The following is a 23,497-nucleotide window of genomic DNA, read 5'->3' as shown; positions in this document are numbered from 1 at the left end:
CCTTTACCAGATGTGTCTCTTGCAAGTAATTTCTTCTAATCTGTGGCCTGTCTCTTCATTCTCTTGACAATGTCTTTTGCATAGCAGACTTCTTAAATTTTAATGAAGTCAAGCTTATCAATTATTTCTTTCATAGATCATGCCCCTACTGTTGTATCTAAAAAGTTATCGCCATACCTAATGTCATTCAGGTTTTCTTGTATGTTATCTTCTAGGAGTTTTATAGTTTTGTGTCTTACATTTAGGTCTGTGATCCATGTTGAGTTATATTTTGTGACTAATATAAGGTCTGTGTCTACATTTATTAACATGTGCATGTGGACATCTAGTTCTTCCAGCACTGTTTGCTGAAAAGACTACCTTTGCTCCATTGTACTACCTTTGCTCTTTTATTAAAGATCAGTTGACTACATTTCTAGGATTTCTATACTGTTCCATTGATCTATCCATCTGTTCTTTTGCCAGTATTATACTGGCTTGAATACTTCAACTTTAGAGTAAGCCTTGAAGTTGGCTAGTGTCAGCCCTCAACTTTGCTCTATACCTTAATATTGTGTTGGCTATTCTGTCTTTTTTGGCCTGTCTATATAAACTTTAGAATCAGTTTGTCAATATCTACAGAATAACTTGCTAGAATTTTGACTGGGATTGCATTGAATCTATAGATCAAGTTGGGAAGAACTGACATCTTGACAATACTGAGTCTTTGTATCCAGGAACAAGGACTATCACTCCATTTATTTAGTTCTTCTTTAATGTCTTTTATCAGAGTTTTATAGTTGTCCATCTTGTATATATTTAATTAGTTTTATACTTAAGTATTTTGTTTTGGAGGGTGCTAAAGTAAATGCTTGTGCTTTTAATTTCAAATTCCACTTGTTCATTGCTGGTATATAATAAAGCAATGGACTTTTGCATATTAACCTTGTACCCTGTAACCTTGCTATCATCACTTATTAGGGTTGGGTTTTTTTGTTGTTGTTTGTTTTGTCTTTTCTTTGGTTAATTCCTTCAGATTTTCTACATAGAAAACATATATAAACATGGTTGAATATATTGTTTCTATTATTATTTTGAGCAAACTATTCTCTGTTAGATCAATTAAGAATAAGAAAAATAAGACATTTTATTTTACCTTCACCTTTCTTTATATAGATAATATTTCTAACTTATATAATTTTCCTTCTCTCTAAAATACGTCTTTGAAGATCTCTTATGAGGCAGCTCAACTGGCAACACATTACCTCAATTTTGGTTTGTCAGAAGAAGTCTTTATACTTTACTTTTGAAGGATAATTCTGCAGGGTAAAATATTCAAGGTTGGTGTTTTTTTCTCTCAAAACTTTAAATATTTCACTCCCCTCTCTTCTTGCTTGCATGGTTTCTAAGGACAATTTGGCTTTGCTACTTTGTAGGTAAGGTCTTTTTTTCTGGCTTCTTTCAGGAATTTTTGTTCTTTATCTTTGATAGTCTATGGTTCTAATATATGTCTAGGTGTAATTTTTTTTTTTTTTTTTTTTTTGCTTTTATCCTGCTTGTTATTCTTCAGGCTTCCTGGATCTGTGGTTTGGTTTCTGGCATTAGTCTGGGGAAATTCTCAGTCATTACTGTTTCTTACATATCTACTGTTCCCTTCTCTCTGTCTTCTTCTTTTGATATTCCCATCACATGTATGCTATACATTTTGTAGTTTTCCCACAGGTCTTGGATATTCTGGTCTGTTGGTGGTGGGCTTTTTCAGTCTTTGTTCTCTTTGCTTTTCAGTTTTGTAGATTTCTACTGAGATATTCTCAAGCTCAGAGATCCTTTCCTCAGCTGTGTCCTGTCTACTAATAGCTCATCAAAGGCATTCTTTATTTCTATACAGTGTTTTGACCTCTAGTGTATATATATATGTATATATTTTGGTTCTTTCTTAGAATTTCCATCTCTCTACTTCCATTGTCTATTCTTAACATGCTGTCTACCTTAGCCATTAGAGCCCTTAGCATATTAATCATAGTTGTTTTAAAATCACAGTTGTTTTAAAATCCCAGTTGGATAATTCCAACATCACTGTCATATCTGAGTCTGGTTTGAATGTTTGCTCTGTCTCTTCAAACTGTGTTCTTTAACCTTTTAGTACGCCTTATAATTTTTTCTTGATAGCTGGACATGATGCATTGGGTAAAAGGAACTACTGTATATATGCCTTTAGTAATGTGGTGATAAGGTGTGGGGGAAGGGGCAACATTCTATAGTCCTATAATTAGGTCTCAGTCTTTTAGTGAGCCTATGACTCTGGACAATGAACCTCACAAGTGCTTCTCAGTTTCCCCACCTCCTACTCATGTAGGATAGAATAGGTTGAGTTGGCTGGAGTTGGGTATTTATTTTCCTCCACAGGGATGGCTAGAGACAGTTGGAGTTGTATATTTATATTCCCCGAGGTCATTTAAGCTCTGATAAAATTCCAGCAGGTTAGGCTCTGGTTAAATAGTTTCTCCTGAGGGTAGACCTTTTTAAGAAGAACAGAATGCTCTGGTGTATTTTAAAATGGTTCATTTTACCCTCCCTCTTCCAGAAACATAAGGGGATTTTTCTCTGCTATTTGCTGTGAGAATCTGCTAGAGCTCCAGGAAGTAAAATACAAAAATTTGCGTACCCCTCCACCGCCACCTCTCCACCATGACTGGGTCGCTCTGGAGTTTTTATCTCAGACTTGTCCACACTGAGCCTCCAGCAATTTGTCAATTATAGTTCAGGTTTCCCTATCTTGGCACCTGTTCCCATGGAAGTTTTTGCTCATGGGTTTCTGCTCTGGTAAATTGTGGTGCTCTGTATCTGCCTGTGTGTCTCTCCAATTTTGAGGGCAGTGGTTAGCCATGTTACCTCATTCTCTTACATAGCTAAGAAGAATTATTAAGTTTTCTGTTTGTTCAGCTTTCTATTTGTTAGGATAGGGTGGTGACTTCCAAGATTCTTACATGCTGTACTGGAAATTGAAAGTCCTTTTAATTTTTTAATTCACTTTTAAGAAGAAAAAAAATCTGTGTCTAAGTTGTCTAATTATAGATAAAAAGGAAGAACTATATCTTATATTCAGGATAAATATAATACATGAATATATGACATGGAAATTCTAATTAGAAAACAAATTATGAAAATAAACATCATAGGGAATGGTACATCGGACACAATTCTGTCCCTTGAAGGGCAGAGCAAAGGCATCTAACTAGTGCTGCCTGTGCCATTTTGCCTCTAGCCACTGTTTCTTTATCAAGAAGGTTCATCTATAGAAGAAATCTAAAAGATACACGTGAGTAATAAAAGCGCATGCTTGATACTGACAATCTCTTGCTCAGATTTATTATAAGAAGTGCTAGCAGGGCATAAGAAACTTGTAGATAATGCCAAGTGAAATGGACGATCTGTACACACTTTGACCAAACCTGTTTAAAGAGTGAATTGAATCCGGAGCCTGTGCTCCGCAACGGGAGAGGCCACAACAGTGAGAGGCCCACGTATCACAAAAAAAAAAAAAAAAAAAAAAAAAAAGAAAGAAAGAAAGAAAAAAAAAAAAGAGTGAATTGAATTTGGCAGGATGGGGTATATATAATTGCTCTTCTGGGCACAGTCCATCTCACCTAATCATGCAGTTAATTCTAGAGCATTCCCTTAGCGATAATCAGTGCTGAGTATTCTAGAAATCCCAATCTCCCAAGTATAATTCAGGAAAACAAACAGGTACTTTTAGAGTTTCTTTAGTGTAAAATCTAGATCTAGATTTGCTTTTATAAACTCAGTGTTTTCACTTCACCAATACATAAGAGATACATTGCGGATACATTTATCCGAAGTTCAAGGACTAGGTGTTTTATCCTTTATTTTCCTGCTTTATGATTTTGTAGTATTCCTTTTCTAGCAATACCAACATCCAGCGTAGATGGACAAATCCAGATTTTATACCAGAAACACATTCAGCTAGGTATTTATTAGATACATTTAAAGTAAGGCATATTAGTTTTTTTCTTCTAACATAGTGAAATTAAGTCTATCAATTCCTTCACTGTCAGAATAGCATAGCAGATATATAGTGGAAGTAGGATTAAGTGAATCTGTTTCAAATGCTGCCTTTTTCTTTTCGTGTAATCTTGGACAAACTTCTCTCAGGCCCTCGCTGTTAACCATAATTTTAGCCCCTGTGCTATTTACCTCATAGGATGATAATGATTTTCAAATCTTTGGAAAATAAGTCAAAGCCTTTGCATTTGATCCTGACCTTTTATTACTCTGTGAATTGATCCTAAAAATCAGTACTCAATCCCATCATTTTGTGGGTCATGAAGGAGGTGGCTTTTGACCATGAGCAGCAATGGTTGCCCTTCTCTGTGTCACTGTATTCAACCTCACCCATTCTCTCTGCTCATTAGCTAATTAGCTACTTATATGCTGCTTCCACTCTCTTGTGTTGGGCACCTGCCTCTCATAGTTCTGTCATCCCCACATCATGGTAAGATGCTTGGGGCTAAGAAACCAGGTACACCAACTATTCTTCAATTTCCATCTGGGGATGGAATTTTTTTTCTTGCACGTTTCTCAGTGTTATTAGTGTTTCTCACATGCCGAAGGCCAGAATGCCCATTAGGATGACTGCTTTGTTGTCACTCTAGAAAAGTAGTTCTTGACCTCAATGGAACTTTTTTTTTTTTTTTTTTTGCGGTACGCGGGCCTCTCACTGCCGTGGCCTCTCCCGTTTCGGAGCACAGGCTCCGGACGCGCAGGCTCAGCAGCCATGGCTCACGGGCCCAGCCGCTCCGCAGCATGTGGGATCTTCCCAGACCGGGGCACGAACCCGTGTCCCCTGCATCGGCAGGTGGCCTCTCAACCACTGCACCACCAGGGAAGCCCTCAATGGAGCTTTAAAAAGTGCTGATGCCCCACTCTTAGATTCTGACTTCATTGGGCTGGAGTGTGGCTTAGACACTGTAATTTTGTAAAGCTCCCCAGGATAGTCTATGTACTTATGTACATTATGTACTTAATGTACTTATAAAGATTGAGAACAACTAATCTACAAGACTCTGGAAGGTCAGAGGAAGAGAGACACTGTGTTACTATTTCTGAAAGAAACTAATTATATTTTTTACATTTGCATAAAAAGTCCAGCTTTCAAGCACAGGAACTTACTGAAAGATGCCTATTGTTTTCCCCACAAACTGAAGTGGATGGAAACTATTTTGTCTTAGAAACTGTTCACCTGCTGATTTCTCTGTAATATACAGTAATTGATTATAACTGGTATATACAAGGCAGACTAATATGTTATATTTTGGCCTACTGGGGCTTTTGAAATCCCTAGAGAAAGAGAAACACTATATGTGAGAGAGTTGTTTCCTATGCTACTGAACATTTTAAATAACTTTTTGGAAACTAAGATAGGATGTGCTATAACACATATATATGTGTTAATAATGATATGAAATAGTAATAGTCTTTGCTAATGTTTTTTGGATATGATCAAGGGCTGAGGAGCTTTGTGAAGAGATTTTAATTTAATAGATTTTACAGTAGTTTTCATTCATGGGCTAAATATATCCACTTCCTCATTGGTGTGTATGCAACATTATGATGTCCTTAAACAACAGATGTAAGTGCATATGGGGCATGAGGCTGACGAAACGATGAACTTGAGGAATGACAATATTATATGATGAGTCTGAGACCTATCTGGGCCTAGATGCCCTTCCTGTGTTAAGAAAAAAAAAAATTCTAAAATGGGAGATTTTAGATTTTCTACTTTCTCAGAGAGATTCAAAGAGCAGACATGTGTCATGTGGGAACATTGATTAAGCTATCAATACCAATTGTGACATCAGAGTATTTGGTTTTCATCTAGCAGAACCCTGGAATGTGAGGGAATAGGGCATAGTAGGGAGATATTTGGATTGGGAGTTTGGATGTAAGAAAGGTTCAGAATATGGGACATACTTCAAAGACAGTACCAGATGGTACCTGACAGCAGTGGGTAGGGTGGGTAGGAGTGGGGAGTATGTCAAGGAGGATGGGCAGGAACTCAGGGATCTGAGCAATTCAATCTCAGAATAAGAGATGGGGGTACAGAGTTGAAGAGAAGGAAAGGGAAGAATAACCTTCTACTTTATGTTGAAGGGGAGGGGGGAAAAAGAATGTAAAAGCTCACTGTCTAATAATAGTTCCTGATACCCATTAATGCCTGTAAGTGTAAGAATTTTATGACAGAGGGAGAGAGAGAGAGAGAGAGAGAGAGAGAGAGAGAGAGAGAGAGAGAGAGAGAGAGAGAGAGAGAGAATACAAATGGAGACACTTCCCAGGAATAGTTGACTTGGGGTTAAGGAAAAAATTATACTTCCCCTCAGTCCAAAAGTGACTTTTCCTCTCTTTGAATCAACTCTAGCCCCTCCCTGCCTGCTTATCAATTCTTATCTTACTGTCTATTCTAGATGGTACTTTATCCCAGCTCTAAAGCATGCTCTCCTTGAGAGCAGTGGCGTCTCATTCATCTTTTGTTTCCCTGGTTTTACATAGTCCCTGACATATAAAAGGCTTTCTGTAAATACTGACATTAAGTGAACTGAAAGTACCCTATCTGCACCTTGATCTCCTGGTTTTCCAAGCTGAGTAAAATTAGGCAAAATCACTGTTTCCCTATAAAAGCACGGACTGCGGGAGAGCCTCAAGCAAAGCACTATCATTCCACAAAGAGCCACCCTTTTGGTTATCAACTGCATTTGCATCTGTTAATTCAAGATGGTCTAGTTAAAGTAGCAAATATGTTTGACAGCATAGTCAAGTAATAGCCATAAATAATCATTTTGCTTCCTGTCATATTGATAGAAAAGGAGAACGCATTTTTTTTCCTGAGATAAAATGTTTGATCTCAGTGTCAATGGTTTCATGTATTAAAAATCTCAACATTAGTCCTGAAAAAGAGCATCATTGAATCTATTAGTAATCTGGACCACAGGAGAACTTGCAAGTTGCTGCTAAATACATGGCATGTATTCATAATTATAATCAGCTAAATTGCTTAAATGAGCGATACTGTTTAAATTAGGAAATTAAAAATTTGAATTATTTTTTTCTGCAAATTTGCTACTGCTTCCTGAGGAAGCTAAAGTCTTATTGGATGCCAAAATTCTTCATAGCCACTGATTGTATGCTGTTTAATAAAATCCATCTATAATTTGCCTATTTGCTTCTAATAAAATATTAATGCAGTCAAACCTAAAATGTTTTCTCTTTATTTCTTGTCCTGGGTCAGGCTGTAAAGTTCTTTTATTAAAATGAGTCAAGCTGTTTAACTGCCTGTATGTAAGTTTGGAAATCTCATCCTAAAATGGTCAGGAGATGTTTTTGGATTGGGACTTCCTCATCCATATGATCTACAACAAAGTATTTATTGTTGATATACTTTCATGTTCTAGCACATTTGTACTAGGCAAGAATGTAGATAAGGGGTATAGAATAGTCTCTGACATTTACAGCAGGGAGACAATAACCTACAAAAAATAATAATACGAAACAACAGGGCTTCCCTGGTGGCGCAGTGGTTGAGAGTCCGCCTGCCGATGCAGGGGACACGGGTTCGTGCCCCGGTCCGGGAAGATCCCACATGCCGCAGAGCGGCTGGGCCTGTGAGCCGTGGCCGCTGAGCCTGCGCGTCCGGAGCCTGTGCTCCGCAACGGAAGAGGCCACAACAGTGAGAGGCCCGCGTACCGCAAAAAAAAAAACAAAAAAAAAACGAAACAACATACTCTCAAAAGAGTACTACAGTCCATCATTTCTAAAGAGGAGTGGTTTTCACTGAGAGTCTGAGGTAGTGTCAGAGTACACAGGGTTGGAGAGCAGGGTAAATGATGAAAGGCAGTAGTATGTAAACTCTTCTCCCCTTCAAGTAACTCTGATCCTGCCCCTTACTCAAAAGTAGAGAGCCACTGGAAAAACAGTTTAATAAGAGGGAAATCTCATTTATGTTGAAAAGACCAAGTATCAAATTAGAGAATTTGTTTGTACTTGAGCTGAAATTCTTAAGACTAGAAATCAGACAGATGGAAAACTAAAGCACAGGGCATTCTAGCTGCAGAAAAAAAGGAAAACAAAAAACAAAACAACAACACTAACAAAACCAAGAAGAAACTTTTGGGTATGGTAACGATCTGGAATAAATGGGCAGGGGCAGGTAAATAAAAATGATGAAAAGTAGTCTGGCACACGTGGATGTACAGTATTTTTGATATTCAAAGATAAGAAGAGGTTTTGTCTCAAAAATAATGTGTTTTGCCTCCCATGGAGGCCTAGGTGGTAATTGTGGAGCTTTGATTCTCAGACATCACAGAGATTAGACAGGATCTAGGACTTCTTTTCTTGAATGTGGCTGGAGCAATCCTAAACTTCCTCGATGGTCATCAGAGATTCCACAGTTAGTATCAAGAGAAGCCCAAAACTCATTTTATACTCTGTCCCACCATGTGTGATAACTAATTGAGGTGCTGGCTTCACCATCTGGGCAGCAAACAGATCTCAGCAGTTAAAACAGCTCCTCACTCCATTCAAACAAACAGTCTAATCAAATCTGATGCATACCAATGTCTTACCAAACATCTTTTTGGTTTAAGCCTCATTTGTCAAATCAAAATAGAACAATCACAATAACTGAGTGAAGAAAACTGAGTGCACTGATTGTTGGGCAAAAAAGAGCTACATCACTTAAGAAATAAGTTTTGTGGGTCTCCCTGAGTAGAAATGTAAAAGTCTAGCTTAGGGTTTCTCAACAGTGATGCTATTGACTTTTTGGATAAGATAATTTTTTGTCGTGTGTGTGTGTGTGTGTGTGCGTGTGCGTGTGTGTGTGTGTGTGTGTGTGTGTGTAAGTGGTGTCCTACATACTGTAGGATGCTGAGCAGTACCTCTGGCTTCTACCCACTAAATGTGTTACCCCATGCTCACTAGGACGTGACAATCAAAACTGTCTCCTGACATTTGCAAAGGTTCACTCATGGGTAAAATCACCCCGGTTGACAATCACTGGGCAAGATAAAGGAAAGCGAGAACACCAATCTGGGCGATATTCTAAGTTTAAATCTTTGGTTGACTCATGAAGCAGATTGTAAATATTTTTCTACAAATGTTCTTTATATGATTTCAGTCTCAAAAGGGAGGGTACAGTTCTCAAAGAGGTCCAGGATGAGATGAATAAGGCTCTAACAGCCATTTGGAAGTGCATGATAGAGGCTTGAAAGATTTTTTTCTTTAACAGCTCACTTTATGGACTCCTATTGTCCTTAAAAACACAGAAGAGGTCAGCAATGGGCTATGTGTTAATAGCTTCCAGGTCTTCACCACCGTGTACATTATTTGAGCAGATGTTCTATGAAGTGGATTTAGATGAATGTTCTGGTATGCAGTCTGAGCAGAGCAGAAGCGGTTAATTTTCCTTTTGTTGAAGAATGAGTTTTTTGTGCCATCTGACAAGAAAGCAGTTATGCAGCATCATTTAAGACTCTGGAGACCCGACATCTGAAAATGTGAGATGAATAAGAATAACTGCAGTCATATAAGATGGGACTAAGAATACACTTCGGAGCCAGCACTGATGATTCCCTGATTTTTACAAGGAGAACAGATCCCAGAGACCTCCAGTGTCTGTATTTAATAACCAAGTTGCTCTTTCCTTTAATTTGCATATGGATTATTCAACTATCTCTATAGTATTACGCCATGTGCAGCAGGAAATGTTAGCCCTAGCATATACTTTTCCTTGGCACACTAGCAGGAAAACAGAGCTGGTCTATTATCCAGGAGCCAATGTACTCAGTTTGGTTTGTTCTGTTTTCAGGGCTTATGCAGTGGTATTTATCACAAGCCAATATTCGAGTAACTTTTGGATTGATGTCTTTCCTTTACTATCCTGCATTTCCTCATTCATATGTAACAACAACATCTTGATGAGATAAGGAAATATGGTATAAAAGTTAATATAATACGCAAAACCAACATTATGAGTTTCTCCACTGTTTGAAATGATGTCCTGATAAATCTCAACATTATAAAAGGATTTCTGGATGTGTCTGGTTTAAGTGAAGTCTTTTCATGAAAGGTGAAATGGCTTAGTGTAAGATATCATCTGAAAATCAGATTTAATCCCATCCTATTCTCAAATACTGATACAAATTTGCATGTGCAATATATTTGCATATCACCATAGGCACTGTGGAAACCGTTAAAACTAGTTGATCATAGCTTCCTCCCTTCTTGTTAATATATAATAACAGTGTTTAACTTCCCTCCTCGTCTCCTGCACCGAGTCACCCATCCTGGCCAGCCTAAAATAATAACTACATCTAACAGCTATCTTCTCTCAAACTTTCATCTCTGTCTTACCTTCCTCCTTTTCCAGACATGTTACCATAATCTAAATTCCGTTCAGCCTAAGATTTCTTTCTCCATCATGCAGCAACTTCCCCTACATCTTCTGTCTCTTCCTTACATGGCCTGTCACTGGACATGAACAGATACTTGGCTTTCTCCCTTGAGAACATTTCCCACTGGGACTCTGATGCAAAGAATCCCGTTCACTTCTTTGCACTAATAAAGAATTTTATTGCTGCCCATCTAAATTTCCAGTTTTGCTACTAGTTCACTTACACCATGCTTTCCACATTCTTGTTTTAATCACACCCAAACTTCAATGAATAAATCTATTTTAACAACAATTTGTATGAAAAGAAAAAATGTTCTAACAGCTTTTTTTATTACAAATTTAATAGCAGCAGCAACATGGGATCACTACCTCCATAAAGCTAATTTGTTTGGAGACTGCAAAAATAGACGTACAGTGTAGAGAAATGGGGAGATTTTAGCTCCCAATTTATGTTGAATTTCAATGTCTGAAGTTGCTAAAGCCCTGGCAACCACATTTTAAGGAACAGATGTCAAAACCTCAAGACTATAGAGAGGAGGAGAACCAGAATGGTGGTTATATCTAGAAAGTATGTCAAATAAGAAAGATGTTGTATTCAAGGGTTATGCTTTTTCTACTTAGTTATATTTCTATCTGTAAAGTTTAGATATGCATTTCTCTGCATGTAAGTAGGAAAGAGAACTGTGAACAGTTAGGAAAAAAGAAGAAACTGTATCAAGGGCAGGAAGGAATTGGAAGGTGGCTGAGAATAATAACCAGGTAGAAAGAGGGTCCAACAAGGAGCTCCAGTGTGATGGCTCAACGACATGCAATAAGAGGAGAGTTTACTGCACAGATACATAACTGTTTTTAAAGAGAACAGCTGTACAGGACGATTTACTGCCCTGCCAATCAGATGGGCCTGCCACATCTGTGAACTGAGAGAGTGGTACCACCGACACCACACCTCTGCTGCCCGCCCCGCTCTCGGGGGGCGGGGGTTGCCTACCACCCGCACAGGGTGCAGCCAAACGTATGAGCTCCAGGTTGATGTGGGGAAGGGGCCACCAGGCTGGCCTCACCATATCCAGGCCACATCTGAGCTGTGGCTGTAAAGCTGTAAGACCCTTCTGAAAGGTTCTCCTCTTCTGAAAGATAGAGCTTCTGGATGACTGTGCTAGCGGCAATGCATTGCTCATAAGTCACACTGACTAAGTGGCGACATTCTTTGGACAGGCTTAATAGATTCAGGAGGAATTTGGGGAGGTACCAAAAACGAAGTTGGAAGTGGAGAGAAAAGTGAACAAAAGGAAAGTCCTCCTAAATTTTGTGCTAATCACTGAAGCTTTATGGTTGTTTATGACTTACTTAAAATTATAGGTTATGGTATAAATCAAGGATTTTCAATAGAAAAGCTGAAATTAGCTGTGTTCAGCTATGAAAATAGAAGACATTAATAGCCATCCTCAAAACTAAAGGTCTGTCAAAAAGAAGTGAGATTAGATCATCTTTAGACCCATTCAAGGGATTTCCCTGCTCTGAGTCATGTGATTTAGGAGGCCCTACATATCACATACACACAAAATAAATGTATTAGAGAATACTCAGGCACCCCTGTCACTCAGAATCTGGCATGCAGGGCTGGCACAGCTCAACCCATAACCCAAACATTTGTTTTGTAACTAATTCTTTCAGGCCTCTAGGAAATTCTTCACCATAGTCTTGCCCTATATCTTCAAAACAAAAGGCAACTGTGGCTGAAGGTTTTGGAGGTTTAGATTGTGCTACTAACCCCTTTGTAGGTCACTACTTTAAACTAAAAAGAGAATTTCAGCTGTGGACACACTTGGGTAAAAGCAGAAAAACATTTAACCGGTGAGTCCTCCTTCTTCAACAGCAAGAATGTGATAACGTTTTACAGAATGAAGTACCTTTGGCTGGTTGTGCTAAGCATTTTTTTTTTGTTGTGTTGTTTTGTTTTTTTGCTTGCTTCTTTCTCCAATCTGTGGTTCTAGAGATAATCTTCAAAATAAAACAACTAGATTTACTTTACACAAGATATGAGATGCAATAGAAAAAAAAAGTGAAACAAGAGTGATCTGCAAATAAAGAGTGAATCATGGTCTTTGGCAGAAACTAAACTTAAGTTTAAATTTGCACTATTCGCATTATTTGGTATAAATCCTCATTTACTTTTAATAATATCATTAAAAGTTTAGCAAAAAGTAAGTTATCAGACTGAATGGAGAAAAATGCAACATGCGTGATGTTCCAATAAAAAGTAAGATAATTAGAACAAGGAAATGAACAGCATACCCATGACTATAAGATTAATGTACAAATAATCTCAACACTGATTTCTATAGAGAATAATATTTTCTGGCAATTATAGATCAAAGTACATGCAGAGAAACTAGAACAACTTGGGCACCATACTGCTATTTTCATTTTCTTTATAATATCTTAGTATTGAAATTTTGAAAGAAGAATGCAAGCAATAATCTATGAAACTATATGCTGCTTTAAGGATGGTAAAAATGGCAATCTGTGATAGCAGTTTATGAGATGAACTTTAAATGCTTTGCAATATTTTCCATGATGATGATACTTTACTATTTGCTGCCCCATTACAATGTTTGAGCATATTATTTAAAATCTATAATTCCTTTTTTAAACTAACTTTCAATTTAAGAATTTTATTCACAATTCCAGTGACTACTGTCTCAGTAGGCTGAAATTTTCCTTATTGGATTATAAAATAACTAAGAACTATAATAACTCAATAAGAGCCTTTGGAGGCTGAGGGCAGTGGGAGGGGTTTATCTAAAAAAGGGGCATGAAGAAACTTCTTAGAGTGATGGAAATATCAAATAACTTAATTGTCTTGGTGGTTTCATGACCTTCTACGTTTGTCAAACTCATCAAGCATACACTTAAAAAGTGTACCACTTTTTGCAAAGTATACCTCAATAAAATCGACTTTAAAAAAGATTGCAACATCGGTTCTTTGACCTCTAATACAAAATCATAATACACCTTTATTTCAATGAATGATCTAAAGACCATTTGAACATTTTTAAAGTTGTCTAATGTGGTATTACTGTCAAGAAAAAAAATATGTTAAAATTGTGATTATAAGAACAGTTGATGTTGATGTTGATAAAATGAAGGTTACGACTCCATAGGATAAACATTATAATTTACGAATTATATCCACCTTAATTTATTAATCATCGAAACACCACTGAATCATCAAAAATTAGATATCCAGAGAAACATAATGAAATTAAGTTTACTTATAGTTTACATTTTGCTGTCTTTCAGTCCAATAAAAATGGTATCTTAATACATAAATTTCCATTTTCTATTATGTAGACATATTTTTTATAACAGGAAAATAGAAAATATTTTATGTATCAATTTTGCTAGTTTGACTGTAGCTTTTAGACAAAGGGCATGTGATTCTCCATGTGATGTCATGCCACAGGTCTCACAAAAATGTTAGAGGTGGCTCTGAGTCTATTTATTAATGAAATTATTTATCTTAATATAATCTATGAGGCTATTTATTCGTGAAATAATTTCAGTTCCAACATAAAAAAGAACATGTTAGCCATTAGTGCTGCCCCAAACCAGAAAGGACAAACTCTTTAGGCTGATATGCCCTGTAACTAGAAGGGCTGAAGTCCAGATTGAACAGCTGTCAGAGGAAGATGCTTTAGAGGAGATTTCTTGCATTAGAATAAGGTTGATAAATGACACAGAATATCTCAAACACCAACTACCTTCTGAATACATTAATATTTGCTAGTTATTGATTTCTAGATACTGTGGTAAGGACTTCTTAGATATTATTTTAAGTTTTACAAATTTTAAGGTAAGTACAATGTTCTCTGTTTTATAGATAAGGAAGCCCAGCCTGAGAGAAATTATGTTCCCAAGATTAGCCTGCCAGAATATTCAGAGTCTGTATTTTATTTCTGGTCTATCAGCTGCTATATATTATTTATTACATAATACTGTCTTTCATTTATTTCCCATTTTTAAAAGGATGTTGCCTCTAGAAGACATCATAGCATACTGTCAATGCCTTACCATATTCTCTGAGTGCTTACCTATTCCCTACATGCCAGCCCACCTTCTAGCACATCTTCCAACATCTAGTACCTGCGACTTGTTGCCAGAGGACTTTCTTTGACCCAGGAGTTAGCTCTGCCTACATGGGTGGCAGGTTAGAATTACCAGGGAACTAAAGCTCCCTGGGAACAGCCTCCTGACCAAGGACTGATGGGTATTATACGGTAAAGACCCTATCTCTTTACATCTCAGTTGGGAAAACTCTGAGGTATGTGCCTCCAGTGTTTCCCAGCAGAATCGAGCATCCATCAGTTTACCTGGAAAATGATACCTTAGTTTATCTTATATAATAAAATATATAAAGTGTATTATAAATATATAAATTGATGCCTTTATATAAAAGGATATTAACTGGCTAATTTGTATCATACAGTTCCCAGTTAGAAACCTATGTAAAGCTGCAGTGCTTCAAGTTATTAATGTCCTATCACCAGTCCACAGTGTTCAGGAATATACAATGTAAAATCGCCAATGACTCAGGTTAAAATTCACCAGGAAAATATTTTATCTTAAAGAAATGACTGGTAGCCTAACTAAAAACTTCTTGAAAATACAAATTTGGCTATAATTGAAAAATAGGTCATTAATTAAAAATTTTAAGCCATAGTTTGAAATATAATTGAATGATAGTCATTCTCCTATATTATAGGTACTGTAGTACAGGTATGAAGTATTTTAAGATTTTTATTTCTTGTGTGCATAAAATTATTTACTTTTCAAATCTTCAGTACTAACTGCATGCTTATCAATAATCCCTACATTTCAGAATAAATGAAATAGCTTAAAGTGTCTAGTGTAGAGCTTGGTACAAGTTAGTGTTGAACAATCATTACTTTCCTTCTCCCATTTCTGTTGATTATTTTTATTGTCAGTAAATAAAATTTAAGAACGAGAGATACAGTTAGAAAATGAGATTATGTAATGAAACTTGTTGGAATCAAATTATCTTTATATGCTCAAGGATTTCAAGAAAAGACATACTGAAAGAATTAGAGGATTGTTTCCCTGGACCCAGTGATTTCTCACTTTCCTAAAGGAGAAGATGCATGGCTCGTAAGTCTCAGGAGGTCTAGACAATGGCATAGAGACCCAGGTGGCCCAAGTAATAGAAATAGAAATAGCAATAGAAAAAAAAGTAAAACAAGAGTATCCAGATGGATATGTTGGGAGGTCCAGATGTTCTGATCCTTCAATTCTCAGTGCTCAGCAACACACCTCCATGCTGAAAAATGATGTGTCTCTAAACTAGATATTTATTTTCCATTAGCTATTTTAAAACTAGATATTTATTTACCATTAGATATTTTTAATGTATCCTTTTAATTGTACATTTATCCTTTTCTATAAGCATGTTTGGAGCACTCACCTTAGGGTTTAGCCCATGTCTTGCATGAGACCTATACTCTGTGTTTGGGAACACTAATTCTGTGGTATGTTAATAGAATCATGAGAAACCCCATAAGTTTGGAAATGCTGTGATAAACAAATTCAGTCCGTCTGTTATTTAGTAATGGTAATGTGTTGAGAGGAAGACAGGAAACATCAGCAAAAGAGGAGGGAGAACAAAAAAGAGGGAAAAGGAAAACAACATAGACCAATATTAAATAAGAATCTCATAAGACTTGTGGCCCACATATCATACATACATATATTGGGAAAACTATACTACTTCTTGAACATAAGCTTTAGGGTAATGTGGTAATTATCTTGGTTTCCGACTTTTTATTAATGAAGAAAATGGAAGAGTAAAAAGAAAAGTACTCTCCCTGTTGAGTATACTTCAGGAAGAAATAACTAACAAAATTGCAGGTTGTATCTCTATGCCCTCAAAATCCTCCAGAACTGACTTGGAAGGCCCAATCAGAACATGGTTACCTTGATAAACAGTAGAGTGGGGAAATGGTGTGACGATAAGGAGATACTACAGTGGAAGTGTTTTGTAAAATTTAAACATCAGGCAAATATTAAGGGGTGATTATGAAATATTGGGAATAAGAACAATAATATATCTTTAAATTAAAAGGAGAATAATTCTTAAAAAATAATCATAGAACTACCTAGGGAAAAAAAATCTCACTACATAACGTGGCATTTACCCTAAGAAATTTATACTTTTTAAGACATTTGAAGGATTTGAATGTTAATTGTTCTAGTGAATGTTTCATGTAATGAATATTCATGTTTAAGCAACTTTGGAAAGGAAATATAGGTGATAAAATCAGGCAGGGTATCATTTATTCTACCCCACATAATTCTATGCTACATGATTAGAAGGAATTAGAAATGCATGAACTTTTCTTATTCCTGTTGGTAGGAAAAGCTCAATCACTTTTCTACAGGGTGAATACTTTTATACAGCCTGGCTCCAGAGCAGGTTAAACATCTTACATTGGGGGAAAATTATGCTGCTCTAAAGAAAATGAATTTCCCCATCTAATACTCCTTTCTTTCAGCTTTTAAAGTTTATAGAAGTAAGCTATCCAGAGTATCTCAAAGGAAATTACTTATGGCGGTTATTTTGCTTCTAGTTGTCACTCTATGAATATTGCTATAATTGAATTAAAGCAGTAACTATTTAAAAAACACTCTGACCTGATTTCAAAAAAGTAACACAAATGTTGATACCTGCAAGAAATCAAAGTACTACATAGGAATTGTGAAAAAGTAGAAGGAAGTGCTGCTTCTTCTAAGTCTTTGCTAATTCTTTAGTATCACTAATTGGTGTTAACCTATTCCTTCTCTGTAATGTTGAGTATTTAACCCTTAGAATCTATTCCTCCACTCCAATCTCTCTCTCTCTCTCTCTCTCTCTCTCTCTCTCTCTCTCTCTCACACACACACACAGACACACACCCCTGAAACTTTTCACAAAGTGAGAAAAAGAAAATATACCTTCACCAAGAGAGCAAGAGAAAGTCTAGAAGTTTAACAAGGTAATTTTTTTTGAAACATTAAACATTCAGAAGGCTAAAAAGTTTATTTCCACAGAAAATGATTTCGAACATAGTATATGTGAATGAAACCGATGAATGAAGTTGGTTGAGTGTTTTCTTTGAATTTTGTAAAAAATCTGCCTATTAGTATTTAGTATAGAGGCGAAGACTAAGAAACCGAGATAGCATCTGAAAAAGAACAGTAGGGCTGATCAATAAGAAGAAGAAAAAAAAAAAAAATACAAGCACACGAGAAGGGCACTGGCCAGACTGAATTGACTTTTTTTCTCTAAATCTGATAGAGTAGAGCAATAAAATAAACTACTCTTTCAGTTATTATCACTCCCATCACCACCACTACTAACTTCTGTTAATGTAAACAGAATAAAATGAAATCTCAGCACTAAATGATGATTCTTCTTATTGTAATTATTATAATTAAAACAAGGAAGCACTCTATACACTGAGTACATCACATAATTTATCATTTAGGCTCTACAACAACTCTGTTAGGCAGCCTTCCTACCTGCTCTCAAGTCATGAGAAACCTGAGGTAACTTGAGATTCCTAGTCTCTCAAGATTCCTAGTCTCTCATTTTGTAAGATTAAAGATATTTGTTTATTTGCTTGTTTGTGGCTGTGCATTCAATGAATCCATTTGATAAGTAGGAGAAAATTTATGTTCCTCAATGATTTTTTATGGCTGTGAGACTCAAAATAAAGTTGACAGAAATGAGAAAGTACAAAATAGTAATAGTAATAAACACATACAATAGATTTACATATTTATTATTCACAACTACCCTTTGAGGTATGCACTATGTATGTCTTCTTCACTTTACTGAAGGGAAAGCTGAGGCAGAGAATTAAGCCTAGAAATCAAGAAAGATTAGGGAGATTTAAAAGAAATTAGTGAACTATTTGAAGCTTTCAGAAATAGATATTTAACCTATCAAATTGGCTTCTTCAAGTGACAGACAACTTCAGGAACATGTAAAATTCTGGAAAGCATTCTTATCAGATTTTCCCAGAATTGGAAGAATATCTCCTGGGACGGCACTCCTAGGTTCCACATTAAGGCCTTTGGCTTCAGATAGCTAGCAGTGGAGGTGTTACATGCTGCCCTGTAAACACAGCTATTAAATTCTCTGACTTTGCTTATGAAGGTGACTGCTACACAGTCAAAGGTCACATGGGATCAAAATCATTACTTTGCCTAAGATGAAATATTCTTCTTTCTGGTTATTTTTCACTGGGCCCATTTCTCAGGGATGGAGTATTTACCATAGCTGTAGGAACAGGGGGATTTAGAATAAGGGTGTTTCACTTTATTCTCTGTTACTTAGAGGATGATGTCAGAGCAATAGTCTATAATGAAAACTAAAACAGATGGTCTATTCCACTCGGCCTACATGTGTTCATATTCTACAGAACTATACCAAAGCAACATATGACACTGTCACGTCCTCACATTTTTTCTTTAACTTCCCAATTTCACCATTGCACATTCTTACCAGAAGAAAAACAGGTAGAGTGCTATCATAGAAAAGAATAGAGGAGTTAATTTAAAATATAAAGAAGCAGTAATAATGCCAAAAGCTGAAGAAATTAAAAACTGGCAAATGTTCATTAAACTTTAGTATGATATCATTAGTGATTTTGAAGACTACAAAAGCAATGAATCCAAAGACTGAGAAGAAAACAAGAGATGAAGATATAAAGGTAGATAATAAGTGTATATTCATTAAAATAATTTTGACGAGGGTGAGGGGTGAAATAGAGCCCTAGCTACAAAGGGTAATAAGATTGAGTGTAGTGTTTCTTGTTTGTTTTTTTTTAATGTGGGGAGAGATTTGAGCATAGAAGGCACAGAAGCTTCAGAGAAAAGAGACCGATGGAGACAGAGAAAGGAGAGTGTTGGTGCTGTGATCCATAACAGAGGCACAAGGTAAGTCTGGATGGAAGGAGGGGCATTATTTCCAAGAAAACCAAAAGGAAGCAAAGAAAGGCTGATTGGGCAGAAATGTACACGGATTCTCGTGAAGTGAGAGTAATATAAATTATCAATTGAAGGGAAAGGTTTCTAAGGAAACATGAGCATACAACTAAGGCTGGACACAACGAATGTGCAGTGGCTTTAGGACAAACAATTGATCTTTTCCTCCAGGGTTTAGCAATGTGGGTGCCAGGACTGGAGAGAAGAACGATTGGATTTATACAAGGCTGTTACTTTTCTGGACCCAAGAGGGTAAGTAATTTTCGGTAGTGAACTCTGAACTCACACCTTGCACCCATATAATTTAACAAGCCAGAATCGCAGAGTGGTTACTCGCATGGGCACTATAGGCAGAACGCTTGGTTTCAAGCCTTGCCTGATGCTTTCCAGCTGTGTAATAGAGGGTCAGTTTCTAAACTGTTCAATTTTAATATCTTTAAAATGGAAATAAAAGTAATTGTACAAACCTCACAGAGATTCACTGAGCTAATACCGAAAACAGTGCCTGCCTGCACACAAAGCGCTCTATAAATGTTGGTGCTAATTAGTCTCTTTGACAGTCTCTTCCTCAAATTCAATGCACTCTCCAAAGGATGAAAGCAGAGAGTTAAAACATATGCATGGGATGAAGCCAAGAAATAATTATTTTATTTTTCTATTAATGTTATAAATAATATATGGTATTCAATCTGTCACTTCCATTAACTACTGACTGAGGACAAGGTTCAGGGTTAATTTTAAAAAGCAGTTAGTTTGCTCCACTAGTGACAGAACCTATTAACTTCTTGCCACTTACTCCATTTCTTTACACATGGACAAAACCTTAATTCAACTCTGAATATGGCTGTTTCAGTGGCTAAGAGAGTAGTTTCATCGCCAGCTCATTAGAAGATTATGCTTTGAAATTTCCTGCTAAAATATGTTTTAATGACAAAAGGTCTGCATAAGCTACGTAGAGCAGGGTAGCGAAATCTGAAGAGAATGCTTTTCCTTCTCTAATCAGAAGTAATGAGGTGCTTAATTAAAGACAACTGGCAGATCCTTATACACACACTCATAGGGCAAGAGAATAAACAATCAAACCCTAAACGCCCAATGTTCCCTTCTGTTTCATTTGACTACTAGTCTTGGAAAAGCACATGGGTCTAAGGTGGGTTAAGGAAGCAAACCTGCACAGAGACTATATTCAGATGTTCTGTTCTGAGTAATTGGACCAGCAACCTCAGCATCACCTGTTAGAAATGTAAAATCATAGGCCCCATTTTTAACCTATCAAAACAGGTACAGGACATATATACACTCCCAAATGTAAAATCGATAGCTAGTGGGAAGCAGTCGCATAGCACAGGGAGATCAGCTCGGTGCTTTGTGACCACCTAGAGGGGTGGGATAGGGAGGTGGGAGGGAGATGCAAGAGGGAGGGGATATGGGGATACATATACGTATAGCTGATTCACTTTGTTATAAAGCAGAAGCTAACACATTGTAAAGCAATTATACTCCAATAAAGGTGTTAAAAAATCATTTTGAAAAATTAAAAAACAAAACAAAAACAGGTGTGCATTTCAACAAGCTGCCTGGGGATTCACATGCATGTTAACATTTGAGAAGCACTGCCTAGTGAAGAAGTTCATATTCTCTGGGAAAATGAAGACTGACTTAATGTCTCACCATTCCGCCCTTTCCTATTCCTTTGGTTTCTGACCAACTAGAAAAACGGTTTAAAGCAGATTTGGAAACTTGAGAACAAGTCAGAAAGATACTCTATCCCTACCAGCCTCCACATCTTCTCTCCTTTCCCACATCTGAGTGAAAAAGACTCTGTATTCACACACTCCCCCACTGTGATGCTCCTCATAAAGTGATGGATCTTTGGTTGAAGAAACAGGATGCTTATGCTGTGGGTACCAGTACAGCTCATCAATTTTAGCAGCCACAGCTTTTGAAAACAAAATCATAAAATATGACTGAACATACAGTTGGAAGACCAGGGATAAATTTTCCTATGACAAGAACATATTTTAAACCCACAAGTTTGTCCAGGGTGATATGTACTTTATCAATAAAGACAATTGTTGTGTCAAGTTGTCACACTAAGTGGATTTCAGAGAACAAGAAGGGATGGGACAACATTGTCCAAACATACTTGTTTAAAGTTAGGAATTAAGTATTCCTTGTTTTATTTGTTTCACTGGCCTATAAAAATATTAATATTTTAAAGAGAAGAGGGAACAATGAATTTGGTTCTCACAACAAGATTTAAGATGAGAATTGAGTCTGAAGCGGCACTACATCATCTCTGATGTCTTTTTAAATAGTAAACCAACTCTTTATTTTGAAAGTTTTTGATCAAGCTAAAATCTTACAATTGAATGTGAATGAAATTTTTCTTCATGAAATCCAAGTAGCATATGTCTGAAGTAAAACTTAAGTGACAGTCCCTGAGGACTAGGGTCTTTAAACATAGCAAACTGAGTTTCCCATTACTATATACCATATGAATTTCTACAACCAAATTCTATGCTCTGTATTACTGTGCAGATGAATTGAACATTTTTCAGAAGATAACCCATTTTTCTTGCCTTGGTATTTCTTCTGTGGATTAATTTCTATCTCAAAGTTTACTTTGAAGTTCAAGGAACAAGTTGAGAAATGCAAAGAAAGCCAGAGTGAATGATGCAAAAAGCATGATTATGAATAATTTGTAGCAGTTAATCTGCAGTTCTGTTATCTTAGCTATTGAGACTTCAAATAATATTAGATAATCAGACTTTGGGGATTCAAGAGATATTTTGAAGCTTGAGGTTAAATGTTCACATTATAAGGGTAACCCATACTCTGTGTTACAGTGCTTCGCCACCCTGGGAGAAATGCAGTGTCCAGACCACCCCAGCCCAAATGAATTAGAATCATCTAGGGTGTGTGGCTTGTGCATAAGTATTAAAAACAAACAAACAAACAAACAAAAAACTCTCCAAGTGATGCTAATTGCAGTTAGGGTTGAGATCTGCTTCCATCTACTAGAGGGCACACATTTTACATTTGATGGATGTAAAATTCAATCCAAACTACAAATTTATAATAAGGAAAATTATACCTATTTCTTATACACAATGTCAGGGTACCGATTTCAAGTGGGTAAAAGTCATCTCACGAGACTGCGATCATGATATCTCCAGTTGAGTGAAATACTCGTTTAATAAGTGAAAAATGCATCCTGATGAAATATACGGACACTTTTCTTTCAGGGGAGACCAGAAATGTCACTGTTTCTCACTCTTATTAGTGCAACTGAGATTTTATTGCCTTTTAAACTTTATACAGGGGAGAATATAGTCTTATAAACATCCCTCTAAGGAAAACAGAATGTAACTTGCAGCTTGGATGGCTCCGTCCCCAACGTAAACATATAACTGGAGTTGAGGGACTGTTATATTTTGTTTGAAGTGATGGTCATTAATTAAAATGCCATTGTTAACTTTTTCTTAAAATGCTCAGGTGTTAAAATATTTTAGCAAATTTTGTTTGCTGAAGCTTTTTGCATGGCATTGCTTGCCAAGTTTAAGTTCATTTTAAGCTTTATATACCTACCTCCAGAGGGTAGAGGGCTGGGAGTGAGGATTGTGAGGGTAACAACTGCAGCTACAGGAAATGAAAATATACATCTGAGTGTGTATGGCAGGTGACTCCCCTATATATTTGTAATTGTATTTGTCCTTCCTTCCAAACTTCAGCTTCCGATAAAGCTTAGTCACGAGAAAACTGTAAGGTAACTGAAAGATGTTCCAGTTTATTTCTTCTAGCTAATCATTTCACAAGTGGACTCATCATTTGAGAGCTAGCAGTAGTGGTGGCATATTTGTGTTTTATTGCTATGGCAACAGTTCTTCTCTTGAGACAACATGTGGTTTTGGTTCCTTGTTCTGAAATCGCCTGTTTACAAACAGATACAGCTTTATGATGGTGGTTTTCAATTTCACTGCCTCAAGCATTGTGTTGTGGACCCTATGC

The sequence above is a fragment of the Delphinus delphis genome, chromosome 12 (assembly GCF_949987515.2).
Source record: "Delphinus delphis chromosome 12, mDelDel1.2, whole genome shotgun sequence".
Classification (NCBI taxonomy): domain Eukaryota; kingdom Metazoa; phylum Chordata; class Mammalia; order Artiodactyla; family Delphinidae; genus Delphinus; species Delphinus delphis.
The sequence above is the reverse complement of the archived record's forward strand: the minus strand, read 5'-3'. Positions refer to the sequence as shown.